The sequence below is a fragment of the Megalobrama amblycephala genome, linkage group LG3 (assembly GCF_018812025.1).
Source record: "Megalobrama amblycephala isolate DHTTF-2021 linkage group LG3, ASM1881202v1, whole genome shotgun sequence".
Taxonomy (NCBI): Eukaryota; Metazoa; Chordata; class Actinopteri; order Cypriniformes; family Xenocyprididae; genus Megalobrama; species Megalobrama amblycephala.
This window is the reverse complement of record NC_063046.1, coordinates 25,328,801-25,345,204: the sequence shown is the minus strand read 5'-3', so window position 1 is coordinate 25,345,204 and position 16,404 is coordinate 25,328,801. Positions and strand designations below refer to the sequence as shown.

General features: G+C 36.4%; 1 pseudogene; it reads right to left on the bottom strand.

Annotated features, from left to right (window-relative positions):
- Window positions 1–1,539: 1,539 nt before the first annotated feature.
- LOC125265969 lies at window positions 1,540–1,658 on the bottom strand (annotated as a pseudogene).
- Between the last annotated feature and the right edge of the window lie 14,746 nt (window positions 1,659–16,404).

Below are 16,404 nucleotides of genomic sequence, written 5' to 3'. Positions count from 1 at the left end.
GAAATACAGAGTTTCATAGGTGTGCTACATGAACATGCAGAGCGATAGCAGATGGCGGAGTATTAAAAACTTATTTTTGAATTTCAATAGGAGTACAGAAAAAAAAAAAAAAAGCATAACAGGGATTACAGGAAATATTTTCTTTTTCAAAAAGAAAAAATACCAATTAGATCATTCTACAATAACAGACATTTGAATGATCTCTTTCGATGTAAAGTCAAGAAAAAGTCTTTAAAGATAGTTGAGTATGTCTGACCCTCTTCATGCCGAGTTTCAACTGTTGCCATCAGGGAGATGCTATAGGCTATAGGCAGTCACTAGTGACAAGGAAAGTTTACCAATAATCCTTCGTGCCCAGTGCTGTCAAAAATTTTAATGTTTTTATTATTATTATTTTTTATCATGTGTATTTGTGATGTACTGTGAAGCCAGAGACAATTTTAACCCTATTATGCACAACTCTTTCTACATACACTGTGTATACTACAGAATTTCAAAGTCTCTTATGCTCAGCAAGGCTGCATTTATGTGATCAAAAATACAGTACAAACAGACATATTGTGAAAGATGTTTTCATTTTTTATTGATATTAAATATATTCAGACATTTTTGATATTTTTTTGATATATTTTTACTAGTGGGTGCAGGACACTATAGTTAATTTATGTAAGTGAGGATAGCAAAATAAAGTAAACCGTGACATATTATACTCAAATGTTCATACAGTGGACTACCAGTAAAATTTATAAAAAATGTGGAACCAAAAGACACTTTGGCCTGACCATGTTTTGCTTAAGTGTTATCTGACATAATTAAGTTTAGTAAGTTAAGTTTTTTTCTGACAGTTTAACTCTGAGATCTTGTCATATTTTATTACCATTTTTTAAAGTATAGTGAATAAACTGTATTAATGAATGAAATGTTCAAGGTGTCTGAATAAATTTTGGTTTGACTGTATATTTTAAAAATTGAATGCCCTCAGTGTCACATGATCCTTCAGAAATCATTCTAACATACTGATTTGCTGCTTAAGAAACATTTTTACAGTTGGTTCCTGAAGAAAGGATTAAGTTATACAAGAATTATATTCAGTGACTAAAGCTTCGTACTGCTTTAAAGCTAAACCTGCATATAGTCAAACTGTTCCACTGACTTACCCCAGAAGATATTCGAAAGGAAGCATGACCTTGAAAAAAGAAACATTGTAGAATTGGTAAATGAATTGACCAAACTGTAATTAAACTGTAAAAAAAAAAAGAAAAAAGAAAAAAAAAGGACATGATGTGTGGCCAAATATGGTGTCCCAAACTTCGAATTTGTGCCCTGCATTTCACCCACCCAAGGGCACACACACAGCTTTGAGTATTGAACACACAGAACATTTGGCTGCCTTTTTTGCTGCAGTGCCCAGGGAGCGATTGGGGGTTAGGTGGCTTGCTTAAGGGCACCTCAGTTGTGGGTAAAGAGTGGAAGGAGAGCACTGCTCATTCACTCCCCCACCTACATTTCCTGCCGGTACTGAGACTCAAATCCACGACCTTTGGGTTACAAGTCAGACTCTCTAACCATCACTCTAACAACTCTCTAGACGTATCGGATATTAAATTGATATGAACAGATACTACACTTGATCTTAGCAGGGAAGGCAGAGAAGCGATATCCTGCTGTATATGATGACATCCTTCTTAGGCTGACCATATGTCTCTGTTTAGTAGAGGGCACTGCTCATTATTGCAGCCTTGAGTTATCATTTCTGTACTAATACTTTCATACAAATATTGCCATTGAAAACTGGATCAGAATAGATGACCTTTAAGAATGAAACCCAGAGCATCATCATTTACTAGAATTATTTGAACCAGTGTTTTGCATTTTACTCTCAACAATCTTTGCAGGTAAGAATATGTTGACTACATTTACAAAAGGTCAAAATACAAAGCCAGAATTGCCCCCCTTTCAAAATCATAATTGGAAAATTTGATGATATATTAACCACAGAACCAGAAATGTCCCTTATTTTAATTCAGAGATCTGGTCACCTTTATCTTGCACATTCTTGTGGAAATGGATGCAGCAACTAACCATATGAAATTGCAAAATGACTAAGTTATTCATATTTTTTTATTAGCCTTTCTACAACCCTTTTGAAAATACCATATATTTAGTCCAGAGTCTCTATATTAGAAAATCACTGTCTGTCTAAACACACAATGATATTTTCATATATTTATTGATCACCCTGTGTAGCTTGCGGTGTTTTTTCTTCCTATATTATCAGTGCTTTACATTGCATAGAAAATCAGCTAATGGAAAGCGTCATGCTTTGTCTTGGTTTAAATATTTTTCCATCAATTTCCACAAAACTTTTTAGGTTAATCAAGTTGGATTCCTTTGGCCATATCTGTGGAAATTTAAAAATTTCAGTTAACTCAAAATGGAGTTTTCCAGGCCTGGAATGTTAATAAAAATTATAAAATCTTAAAAATCATATGTAAATTTCCGTTTCACATGAATAGTCAGCTCAGCAAAATATTTCATTTGGTTAGATATTGCTCTTATTTTAAGAGTTAAAACTTACTTCCATGATGAAATTACTTCCAAAATTGTAAAATCTGAATGATGTTAAAAATTTAGCCTGAATCAAAATGCATCATGAAAATGCCATGGAAAAGTCATTGAAATTAATTGGTTAAAAATACTGTAAATAAAAAACCATGATGTGTTTAATACATTGTGTGTAACATTGCTAACAAAAATAATAAAATAAAATATAACAAACCAAAACTTCTATACCGTCTGAGATGTTCATAAAGAAACTTTTCACAGTTATTCTATTGTGAACTTTTCCTAAGAAAAAAAAGGAAGAAATGGTTTACAATAAACCAAATAACAAAGGGCTTTTCATAAAACCTATATAGAAGTTAACTATCACTCTAAAGGCATTTGATCTCTTTTGAGATATTTGATCTTTAAGATGTAGAAATCTTGAGAGGAATTAAGACTCAACAAGGGCAGCCCATCTACCTCTAGACCCAAGGTAATGCACTTTCATACTGGTAGGTACAGCAGAATAAGCAGAATAAGAGCTTTGTGGCCTTAATGAGCTTGGCAGTTATGTATTAACCTCCAGTATGTACAGTGTTTATAATGGGGTCAGAATCACAATAATGTGTTGCCAAATGTCTGTGAGCTTTTCTTAAGCTAATTGTAGGGAACGAGACAGAGTCTGCTCTTCGCTGTGGTGACAGAGGTGCAGAGGGAGGAAGGGGTTTTGCGTGAGGTAGCCGTGCCATAGAATGACACTCCAGCAGACACCCGTGCTAATAGGTTTCATGTGGCTGCCCCTCCACCAGCTCTGAGGGGGATGTGTCACACATGAACTCCTTTAGCTGCTCACGCTGTCTCTCTCTCTTGCCACTCTACTCCATCACAGTCCCCTGTGCAATTCTCTGTGGGTTTGTGTGAGTGTGGGTTTGTGCTTGCATAAGTGTGCATGAATTTGAGTAAAAGGCTTTTACAAAGGTGAGGAGGAAGTTCACCACAGGTACAGACTAGAATTTTTATCATACAATTTTAGCTTACGTACCTGTCTGCATTAGTGCCTTTATAATATAGACCTTAATATGGGGTGATTTAGGATCTTAACCCTACAATAAATTAAGAGGGTCAAGTTGACCTCATAGAGGCCTCATGTAAGTGACCTCTGTGCACTTCTAAAATTTTGACTCACTATTTGTCAAAGGTTTTGTCAATATTATTCTTTTTTTCTTTTTTTTTTTTTTTTGGAAACTCCATTACTGAAAATTTTGGTTTGTGAAAGTGCACGCTGAGTCGGTGTGTCCAAGTTTTGATTGGTACTGGTGTCATTTTATTTTTTTTTTTTCTTCAAAAAGCAGCAGTAAAATCTGCCCAAAAGCCATGAACAGAAAAATTAAAACATATTGTTAGATCTACTGGTCCTGTCCACAAGATCATAGCGAAATAATCAGCAAAACTGCCAGCAAATTACTCACATACAGTGGGTAATTAAAGTATTCAGACCCCCTTAAATTTTTCACTGTTTGTTATATTGCAGCCATTTGCTAAAATCATTTAAGTTCATTTTTTTCCTCATTAATGTACACACAGCACCCCATAAAGACAGAAAAACACAGAATTGTTGACATTTTGGAGATTTATTAAAAAAGAAAAACTGAAATATCACATGGTCCTAAGTATTCAGACCCTTTGCTGTGACACTTATATATTTAACTCAGGTGCTGTCCATTTCTTCTGATCATCCTTGAGATGGTTCTACACCTTCATTTGAGTCCAGCTGTGTTTGATTATACTGATTGCACTTGATTAGGAAAGCCACACACCTGTCTATATAAGACCTTTCAGCTCACAGTGCATGTCAGAGCAAATGAGAATCATGAGGTCAAAGGAACTGCCTGAAGAGCTCAGAGACAGAATTGTGGCAAGGCACAGATCTGGCCAAGGTTACAAAAAAAATTCTGCTGCACTTAAGGTTCCTAAGAGCACAGTGGCCTCCATAATCCTTAAATGGAAGATGTTTGGGACGACCGGAACCCTTCCTAGAGATGGCCGTCCGGCTAAACTGAGCTATCAGGGGAAAAGAGCCTTGGTGAGAGAGGTAAAGAAGAACCCAAAGATCACTGTGGCTGAGCTCCAGAGATGTAGTCGGGAGATGGGAGAAAGTTGTAGAAATTCAATCATCACTGCAGCCCTCCACCAGTCGGGGCTTTATGGCAGAGTGGCCCGACGGAAGCCTCTCCTCAGTGCAAGACACATGAAAGCCCGCATGGAGTTTGCTAAAAAACACCTGAAGGACTCCAAGATGGTGAGAAATAAGATTCTCTGGTCTGATGAGACCAAGATAGAACTTTTGGGCTCTAATTCTAAGCGGTATGTGTCACTGCTTTGTCGCTGTGAGTGCTCAGGACCTCAGACTGGGCCGAAGGTTTACCTTCCAACAAGACAATGACCCTAAGCACACAGCTAAAATAACGAAGGAGTGGCTTCACAACAACTCTGTGACTGTTCTTGAATGGCCCAGCCAGAGCCCTGACTTAAACCCAATTGAGCATCTCTGGAGAGACCTAAAAATGGCTGTCCACCAACGTTTACCATCCAACCTGACAGAACTGGAGAGGATCTGCAAGGATGAATGGCAGAGGATCCCCAAATCCAGGTGTGAAAAACTTGTTGCATCTTTCCCAAAAAGACTCATGGCTGTATTAGATCAAAAGGGTGCTTCTACTAAATACTGAGCAAAGGGTCTGAATACTTAGGACCATGTGATATTTCAGTTTTTCTTTTATAATAAATCTGCAAAAATGTCAACAATTCTGTGTTTTTCTGCAATATGGGATCTGTGTGTCATTAATCAGGGAAAAAATGAACTTAAAGATTTTAGCAAATGGCTGCAATATAACAAAGAGTGAAAAATTTAAGGGGGTCTGAATACTTTCCGTACCCACTGTATACTGAATTATTAGGGCCCAAGCGAAAATTCGCGCAGGGCCCTCTTGTTCTTCTAAGGATTATTATTATTTTTTTATTTTTTTATTTTTTTATTTTTTTTCCGTCTTCCGGGGCTTTTTGGGGGCCTTAACATGCTCAAAAACTCTTGAAAATTGGCACACACATTGGAATCCGCGGCCATTAGGACGCCGGAGAGGCTGGTACCCGGGCGTGGCAGGGGGGGGCGACAGCCCCCTTGAAAAAAGTCTGAAAATTTGGTCCATATATTAAACACGCTTGCACGTATTAGTATGAAACTCAGTACACATATAGACCTCATCGGCCGAACAACTTTCGGCTCTAAGTTAAACACCACCCAACAGGAATCAGCTATTAAGGGTTGTTTGAAAAACGCATGCTCTGAATTTGAAACTCCTCCTAGACGATTAATCCGATGCCACCAAACTCGGTCAGCATGAAGTCAAGACACTGATGATTAAAAATTGCCAGGGGATTTTTGATATCTCGAACGGTTTGGCCGTGGCGAGGCAACGAATTTATGGCGAGAAAAAGGAAACAGGAAATGTGTTATAACGTCTGCATACATATATTGATCTTTATGAAACTTCACGAGTGTGTTCGTTATAGAGTCTGATCACATGGAGGACTATTGTGCAAAGTTATAGCGCCACCAACTGGCAGCAGGAAGTGTATACTTTTTGAAATGTTTTGAGAACCCTCTTATTTTTACTGATTTGCTTCAAACTTCATCAGGTAATGTCAATACACAGCAGATGTGACCTATACAGGATTTTTGATATTTGAAATATTGTTGCCAGGCAACAGGTCAAATGTAATAATATTCTTGAGTGTTTTTAGGCTCTTAACAGCTTCAAATTGCATGAAACTCGACACACACATCAATATTTCAACCAGTAGACATGGACAAAGCCATAGAAATGGGCGTGGTGGAGGGCTCAGTAGCGCCACCTTTTGACAAAAGTGGGGGGTTGTTTTTCCTACAATCACCAACTCGGTACACATATTGTTCTCATCAAGCCGGACAATTTTCTAATTTACATTCATTAGCTCCGACCAACAGGAAGTCAGCTATTTTGGTTTGAATGTTAATTTTTTGAAAAAACAGGCTATGAATTTTAATACTGCTCCTGGGTTTATCCAATTTACACCAAACTTTTTTTAACTTGTTGCTAACACATTGAAGTTGTTTAATTGCAAACGGATTTTGTACACGGTTTGGCCGTGGCGAGGCAACGAAATCAGGGAAAAAATGAACTTAAATGATTTTAGCAAATGGCTGCAATATAACAAAGAGTGAAAAATTTAAGGGGGTCTGAATACTTTCCGTACCCACTGTATACTGAATTATTTTTTATTTATTTTTTAATAAATTTTTACATTTTACAACAAAAAAAATCATGCTTTGTTTTGAGTTTCTGTTGTTGACTTTCCAATTGCTTTGTGTCTGTTTTCCCTTATTTCCTAGTTTGTCTTCTTGTCTTTAAGGGAAAAAAATAAATAAATATAATATATATATATATATATATATATATGGCGCCAATCCCATTGAAATTCTGCTAACACAAATATGACATCAGCAAGTCTCGGTAATGCCATTATATGTATTCTACAAATAGATATTATGTACATTGGAATGAAAAATGGATGTTGTTATTGACTTAATGGAGCACATGCATGTTTCATTAAAGGTCAGAAAAGGAGGAATGATATGCTTTAGGTGCAGTATCATGTGTCTGATTGCTTTGGAGGGTAGAAGGATGAAGGAAAGATGGGAATGGGGTTGAAAGGAGGGAATGAGTACTGCTAGAAACATGAATGGATTTGACCTCATAAAACCCTTGAAGCAGTCTCAGGTTTCTCATTAAGACTGAGTGAAGGGAATCATCAGCGCAATGGGACAGCAAAATCATCTTATTATTGAATGATCTATGCAAGTACACAGTTTAAGCATCTATATTAGAAGTAAATTTGATGATTTATATGTCATGATTACACAATGAGCTTATAATTGACCTTGGAGGAAACAAATTATTATTGATGCAGCGCTGTATAAAAATCACTGAGAAGCCAATGGTGGGTATTCACAAGGTTAGCATAAAACCAGAGATGGAATCTCTTGTTATTAATTATTCGCACTCAGGTTTACTGTGACACTCTAAACACACAGAGCTGTTTGGTGACTCTGGCACATTGTGTTGTGATTGCTTGGGGGTGGGGTGGTGGGGGTGGTGGTGGCGGTGGCGGAGGGGGTTGATACTGCCCAACAACATACTCATTATTCCCAATTATGCCTCCCCTAACATCCATCATAAAGTCCTGTTGTAAAGCATGTGGAAGGCCCATTAAAGGGTGCTATTAAAGAAGTCCACATGGGGTTGATGGAGATGGAGTGTGGGCTGGGTAGTGGGGCTAAGGAACGCTAGCTAACGGTACCCTCTGGGCTCCTCTGGAAAGTTTTACTGCTCCTGTGTGGAGGATTGAGGTAGTAAGGCTGGCTTGAAGATCCACAGCACACCAGAGGCACAGTGGGCTGGATTTATGGCTCGATCAAGTTTAGTTTCATAATTAGGAACTCAGTCCTTGGAGTACTGAGATACTGTGCACATTCTAATATGTTCTGAATTATTCAGTGAGTCATCAGTTATTTTAGCTTTAAGGTGACGCCATTCCATAAGTTTGTGAAGAGGGCATGAAGGTTGTCTCATGGGGTAAGAAATATCTTTTTCATACAAGGTGCAGTGGAACCAGAATAACGTCCGTTTCACAACGCACGCTTGTGCGGAGCATGAGCAGCGCATTTCTTTCAGCATGCATGTTAACAAATTAGCGCATTCACACCAGGAGCAGGAGCAACGCATGAGCAGGGTTTTGTTGCCAAGTCTATTTTTGCTGCGCTGCTCATGCTCAATTAAAGTGAAAGCACACTTTTGATGGACAACATAAATATGATTTTACACAAAAAGTGCTTAAAGGTGCCCTAGAATCAGAATTTGAATTTACCTCGGCATAGTTAAATAACAAGAGTTCAGTACATGGAAAAGACATACATTGAGTTTCAAACCCCATTGTTTCCTCCTTCTTATGTAAATCTCATTTGTTTAAAAGACTTCCGGAAAACACTCGGATCTCAACATAACACCGACTGTTACGTAACAGTCGGGATCATTAATATGTATGACCCCAATATTTGCATAATGCCAGCCCATTCGACGCATTAGACAAGGAAAGGCAGTATTAACGGCTGGATCCGTGCACAGACAAGGTAAGCAAGCAAGAACAACAGCGAAAAATGGCAGATGGAGCAATAATAACTGACATGATCCATGATATCATGATATTTTTAGTGATATTTGTAAATTGTTTTTCTAAATGTTTCATTAGCATGTTGCTAATGTACTGTTAAATGTGGATAAAGTTACCATCGTTTCTTACTGTATTCACGGAGACGAGAGAGCCGTCGCTATTTTCATTTTTAAACACGTGCAGTCTGTATAATGCATAAACACAACTTCATTCTTTATAAATCTCTCCAACAGTGTGTAATGCTAGCTTTAGCCACAGAGCATAGCCTCAAACTCACACAGAATCAAACGTAACCATCTAAATAAATACTTTACTCACATAATTCGAAGCATGCATACATCATGCATGACGAACATCTTGTAAAGATCCATTTGAGGGTTATATTAGCTGTGTGAACTTTGATTATGCGATGTATATATAGTCGAGAGCTCGTGGGGCAGAGGAAGCGCATCTCTTAAAGGGGCGGCGCGCTGAAAAAATCAGTGCATAGTTAATGATGCCCCAAAATAGGCAGCCACATAAAGAATCAGAGTTCATCACAAGTAGCTTTTCCATGAGCTGAAGTATATACTAATATAAAGAAGGTGCAAAGAGTCATTCACGTAAACGCAAAACACCATCATGGGAACCCACAATACTTAAATAATGCAATAAACATTCATTAAACAACAGATGATGTAAAATAAAACCCTAATGTACATAACTGATAACAAAAACAATTAAGAAACATGATTATTTAAACAAAATACTTTCAAAATGTTGAGTGTCACACAGGGAATTGTGGGAACATCAATTTACAGATTTTGACTGTAAATTATACATTGATTTTGTCTTATTTACTTATAAAAATTTACAGCATTTTACAGTGAAAATTGCATAAATGTATGGTTAGAGCTTTTACAGTTTTTCCCTGTATATAATATGGGAACTTACTGTTAAAACATTTACAATTTTTTTTTTTCCGTAGCGTTTTTACAATATTTTACAATTAAAATCACATTCATTTTTTGCAGTGCAGAATAAGCATTTCTAGGGTGTTTTAACAACTACTGGAGTATGTCAGAAAAGAAAATCAAAAAGAGAATCAAAAATATTTATTAAAGAAGATTTTTATGACAACTACAAAAGACCACTTAAAACATACAAAAAAAGAAAAGTGATAATTACACACATATTATGGATAGAACATATAGACCTACATTGAAATAGCTTAATTGTCAGCCAATTTTATTACAAATATTCTACAATTTAAATATATAATGTATAAAAACAAAAACATTGAGTGAACTTACCCATTGTTTGAAATGGTTCCTTGTCTGCCTTCAAGTAGAGAAACAGTATGTTCTTTATTGAAGTACAGTATGACTGAAATGATGTGATCGGAGCTGTTTTCTTGGTTGTGTTGTTGTTTACCATTTACATGCGAATGTTGTACACTTTCCCATGTTAACAAGCTTTCAAGACTATCAAGTTTATAAATGACCAACTTCTAAAAACAAATTTATTGTTGTCTTTGTAAAGAAAGAAATGCTCATCTTATATGTAGCTTTGGAGCCACTGCTTTGTCGCTGTAGCTACAAACGCTTCCATTGTGACTACTAAGTCTGGAGCTGCAGTGACAATGTAGATACATGAGATGATGACACAAAGCTCAAGCTTGCAGTGTGAAATGGCTGTAAATGCGTATTGTGTTTGTTATCCCTAGTAAAAAATATACTAAAATGTATTTGAAATACGTTTATTTTGTGCTAAGTATACAACAAATACATTTACATATTTATGTGCTAAATAAAAATACCTTACAGTTGTACTTTTGATAAACTGGTATACTTAAAGTCTGCTAAATTGGTTCTAAATTCATAAGTTTGCATCGCTACAATTTTTAAGTATTTTTAAAGAAGTATCTTACTCTGTGCTCACGGAGGCTGCATTTATTTGATCAAAATACACTAAAAACAGTAATATTGAGAAACAATATTATACTATTAAAATTAGTTGAATTTGAATATGTTTAAATTCTAATTCATTCCTGTAATGGCAAAGCTTTCAGCATCATTACTCCAGTCTTTATTGCCACATGATAATATGATGATTTGGTGTTCAAGAAACATTATTATTATCAACAAAGTTACATACTGTATATTATTGTCATAATCGGTGTTAAAACAGTTGTGATGCTTAATATTTTTGTGGAAACGATACTTTTTTTTTTTTTTTCAGGATTGTCTGATGAATATCTTCTGTAATATTATGAATGCAAGGCTTTACTGCCACTTTTGGTCTGTTCCTAAAAAAAAAAAAGTATACATTTATTTCAAAAATTATAAATATATATATTTGTACTGTGAGCAAAATAAACTTGCAGTAACGACATTTCCAAGCATATGCAGTTGCTCTAGCCTCTCTGTGTTTGTTTTTTTGGCTCTCTTTTATGCTTCTAAAACCGCTTAGTCGGCTACCTGCTGTCCTCTTGCTGGGAATGTTTTGCTGTAACAGCCAAAGGTAGCACTCACCTGGCCTTATCTTCCTGTGCACTGTCACTTATGGTCTGATTAGACGTGAGACCTGTGATCTCACACTAAGGTGTCCTAAATGCAAAATGCTCTTTGAAGAGGCAGGGAAGAAATCAGATTACTTCCCTAAAACTGGGGGGCATTCAAGTCACCTGTGACAGACAGCCCAGCAGAGCATCCCCTATGAAGGTCAGTCTCAGCTGACCCGTGCATCACTATATTCATGTTTGCTGCTGCCTTCCAGCAAAAACCCAATTACTACAGTCAGCTCCTGATATAAACAGCATGGTCACATTCATTTTAATCATTTTATGCAAAATATATAGACAGTTGAGCTCAAAAGTTTACATACCCCTTGCAGAATATGCAAAAATGTTTTAACATTTAACAAAATAAGAAGGATCATGAAAATTTCATGTTATTTTTTTATTTAGTACTGTCCTGAATAAAGTATTTCACATAACATATGTATACATAAAGTCTACAAGATAAAAAAAAAAGAAGCTGAATTTATAAAAATGACCCAGTTGATTCTTAATACTGTGTGTCATTACCTGGATGATCTACAGCTGTTTTTTTGTTTGTTTGTTTGTTTGTTTGTTTGTTTGTTTGTTTTGTGATGTTGTTCATGAGTCCCTTGTTTGTCCTGAGCAGTTAAACTGAACCCTGTTCTTAAGAAAAATCCTTTAGGTCCTGCAAATTCTTTGATTTTTCCAGCATCTTCTGCATATTTGAACCCTTTCCAGCAGTGACTGTGTGATTTTGAGATCCATCTTTTCACATCGAGGACAACTGAGGGACTCAAACACAACTGTTAAAAAAGGTTCAAACATTCACTGATGCTCCAGAAGGAAACACAATGCATTAAGAGCCGGGGATGTAAACTTTTTGAATTGGATGAACAGGGTAAATTATACTTTTGTCTCCTCTGGTAAACATGCAAGAATCTTCTGTTGCTTCCAAGGGGCAGTACTAAATGAAAAAATATGATCTTTAAACAAAATAAGAAAAACTTGCATATTCAAAAGTTTTCACCCCCTGGCTCTTAATGCATCGTGTTTCCTTCTGGAGCATCAGTGAATGTTTAAACCTTTTGTAATAGTGTTTGAGTCCATCAATTGTCCTCAGTGTGAAAAGATGGATCTCAAAATCATATAGTCACTGCTGGAAAGGGTTCAAATATGCAAAAGATGCTGGAAAAATCAAAGAATTTGCAGCACTTGGAGAATTTTTCTGAAGAACAGAGTTCAGTTTAACTGCTCAGAACAAACAAGGGACTCATGAACAACCATCACAAAACAAACAACCAGTCGTAAATCATCCAGGTAACCACACACAGAATTAAGAATCAAGGGTATTTAAACCTTTGAACTGGGTCATTTTTATAAATTCAGCTATTTTTTTTTTTATCTTGTGGACTTTATGTAAACATCTGTTATGTGAAATATTTTATTCAGGACAGTACTAAATAAAAAATAACATGCAATTTTCATGATCCTCCTTATTAATTAAAATGATTAACATTTTTGCATATTCTGCAAGGGATATGTAAACTTTTGAGCTCAACTGTATATACAGATGTGGACTAAATTGTTGGCAGGGGCGGATCTAGAAAATTATTTATAGGGTGGCATGAGGTCTATGAGGGGTGGCAACACCAAAGCAAGCGCCCATGCATAGTTTTTTGGAGATTTATGGGCTGACATACACAATTGTGTTCACAAACATTGCATTACCAAAAATAAATAACAAGATTTCAATATCCATCATGGCACCAAGTAAAGGCACTATATGAAAAACATCAACAGATTTAAAATGACTCTGACCTTGTATCACTAAAGGAGATGAGCAGTTTTATTAATATTACACAGGTTACTTCGATGGCATAAATCACATGTTTTAGTGCAAGTTAAAGAACAACAAAAAATGTTTTTTGCAAACAATTTCTGAGTTTCTGTTATTAACAGAGGTGGGAATGTCTGTGTGTGTTCACCCAGAACACCCTATCAACCACATACTCTAGCAACACCCCAGCAATTGCAGCAAGAGCCTAGCAACCACCCAGAATCTCCTAGCAACCACCTAGCAACACTTTAGCAATCACCCAGAACATCTATATTCTGGCTTAACTGACCAAACTATTTATGTTTTTTAAACAAGACTTTAAGTTGGCTTTATGACAAGCCAGCATAAATTTGTCTTTCAAACTTTTAATCTAGTTAAAATGAAACAATTCAACATTTTCTTACAACTATAAACACAATCTCAAAACTAAGCACCAATTTGTACAAACCTCAAACTTGCAGGTTAAAATGTTATGATAAATGTTAAAATAAAATGTTTTAGTCAAAAACTTATTCTTGTATGACATAATCAAACTTTGGCCTCCGATGACACCCAAAACTTAACAAATACACAGACTACTGCACTGCCCAGTGAACACTAGTGAGATCAATTCATATAACACTGTAACAAAAATACCGCTTACTGGGATTCAGGAATTATTTTGCAGCTCACTGTCTACTACACTATACAAAAATAAATTTACAGATACAGTAAAATACAGCAGTGATTTTTTTTCTTTCTTTTTTTTCATTTTACTATTGTAAATTGATCTGGCAGTAGATATGTATGAACTTGGTATGCACCACAATCTGTGACCACAATACAGTATCCTACAGAGAAAGTTGACAATCACAAGTTTGAGGGTGTACAACGTGCTACATTTTACTGAACATAGTGAAATTTCCTTCATCTAAAGTACTGGTACTGTGTAAGTTTAAAACCCCTGTAAATTATTCATTCAGCTCTCTCTCAGATTTTGACTGATGTGTGATCAGTTTTGCTACCTAATGTAGTCATTGTTAAACGTTTTGAGAAATGTGTCTTTGAGAACTGAGTGAATGGTTTGGGAAACGGGGCCAACTGAATCACTTATAATGTGTTAGCAATCGGGAAAAGCTAAAATACATTTAGATTCTTACCTAACTAGTTTCTGTGATCGGGATCTTCTTATTGATTTCATGTTACAGTTTCGTCGGATGGCAAAAAGACCTTTATCCATGATGAAAGTGGAGCGGGCGGTCGGTGAATCAGCTCGCAAAAAATACGGAAATTCGAGGACTTCTGAGTTAGCCGAGAAGCAGTAATTTTCCGATTCACAAACAAATGGAAAACAATTCGTAAGTGAACTTGGCTGCGCTGTGTTTTTGACTCCCAAAGAACCGGTCCATAAGAGTCATTTGTTAATGAAGCTGACTACATTGAGCGCGCTGCGTGCGCGTGCAACTGTCATGCAGCTTATTGAAAGACGTGTTTTCTTGCCATTATTTTGCAATATGCTGTCTTTTTTATGTCATCACATTGAAGCGCCGCTGCTGAAAAGCAGTAGTACTTGAAACACTGCTAACATTTATATTTTATTCTCTGATAATTTTAGGGTGGCAGATGGGGTGGCAAAGCTTTTTCTTAGGGTGGCAGTTGCCACCCCGTGCCACCCCGGTAGATCCACCCCTGATTGTTGGTACCCTTGATAAATATGATCAAAGCCCCGCTAGAAATTTTACGTTCCCAGAACATTCTCAGAACGTCCCCACTGTTGTTAAGGATGTTGTCTAGTAACATTCCCAGTATGTTCAGAGATGGTCACGATGTGGAGTTATTTTAAGGTTTGGGGGACGTTATTTGGCAGACCTTCACAGAACATTCAAAATGTTCTCTGAACGTTTAGGGAAACATATTTTATTTGGAAATGTTCTCAGAATGTCCCTGCTGCCCTTGTCAAAAAATTTAATTGAAAATTAGAGACCTTTTCTTTAAAATTAGCTGACAACAGCACATGCATGAGCTAAAGCGACTGTTATTTTATAACGTTTCCCTTTATTGTCTCCATGATGACACAAGATGTCATGCTTGTCACGTGACACACCATGGCCAGCCGGCCAAACTGTATGACAGATGTATTGCTTTTCTCACCACGTCATCAACTATCTGATATTCCGATTCTCAAATATGTGCAAGTGAGTGTTTTGTCATTTAAAAACCTATGTAATGACCTTGATCTTAATATATAACGTGAATTCATCTTTTTTTCTTTTTTTTTTTTCTGAAATACATGTGGCCAGTGAACTGGGAGAACAATAGAGTGAGTGAGCTTTATAGTTACTTACACAATGTGTCTCTGATTGAATAAACGTCGGGAAATTATATTTGAGTGGATTGTTATTGCTGCTTTCATAGACATCATTGGCTGTTGCGTCGCGACACGTGACACCACAGGATATCGAGTTGGCCGACAGCTCCAGATATTTAGCAGGCTAGATATTTGTCTGGCATCTGCGAGCCTCTTTGTCTTTGAGTAGTTCACACATAAAGATTGGCAAGTGCCAATCACCCGCTGATTTTGTCCCGATCACAGCCCAACCTGTCAGTGAGCTCGTTAACCTGCAAACCAGGCTTAAAAATCTGTAGAGTAAATTTAATTTAACTTCTGTATTACAGCATCAGCAAATACACAGTCACTGCAGCCTTTAAATAAAGCAACAAGCAGCATAACAGCATTTCTGGCTCAACACTGACTGAAGCATAGGCGCTACTCTCCAGCACAATGGTAACCTCACAAAACTCAGATAACAGAAACAGAACATTAAACACTTAGGGGCAGTTTCCTGGACAGGGTTTAAATTAAACCAGGACAGGCCTTAATCTAGAATATCGTGGCTTAAAAAAATGGCTTTCTGAAACACAGATTAAGCACAGATTACTAAAACCTGGACTATGGAGTCCAGATTTAAAATAAACTAGATTAATTTAAAACCTATATATATATATATATATATATATATATATAAAATAGTTGTTTTTTGTTTGTTTAGTTTTTTGATGCTGTTCACTTTACTTACACAATTTATTTTGATTTAACACCATTGGTCCCACTTTATATTAAGTGGCCTTAACTACTATGTACTTACATTTAAATTAATCATTTGATACAATGCACTTATTGTGTACATACATGTTTCTACATTGTACTTATATTTTAAAAATACCTGCATGTAATTAAATCTGTAATTAATTTCTG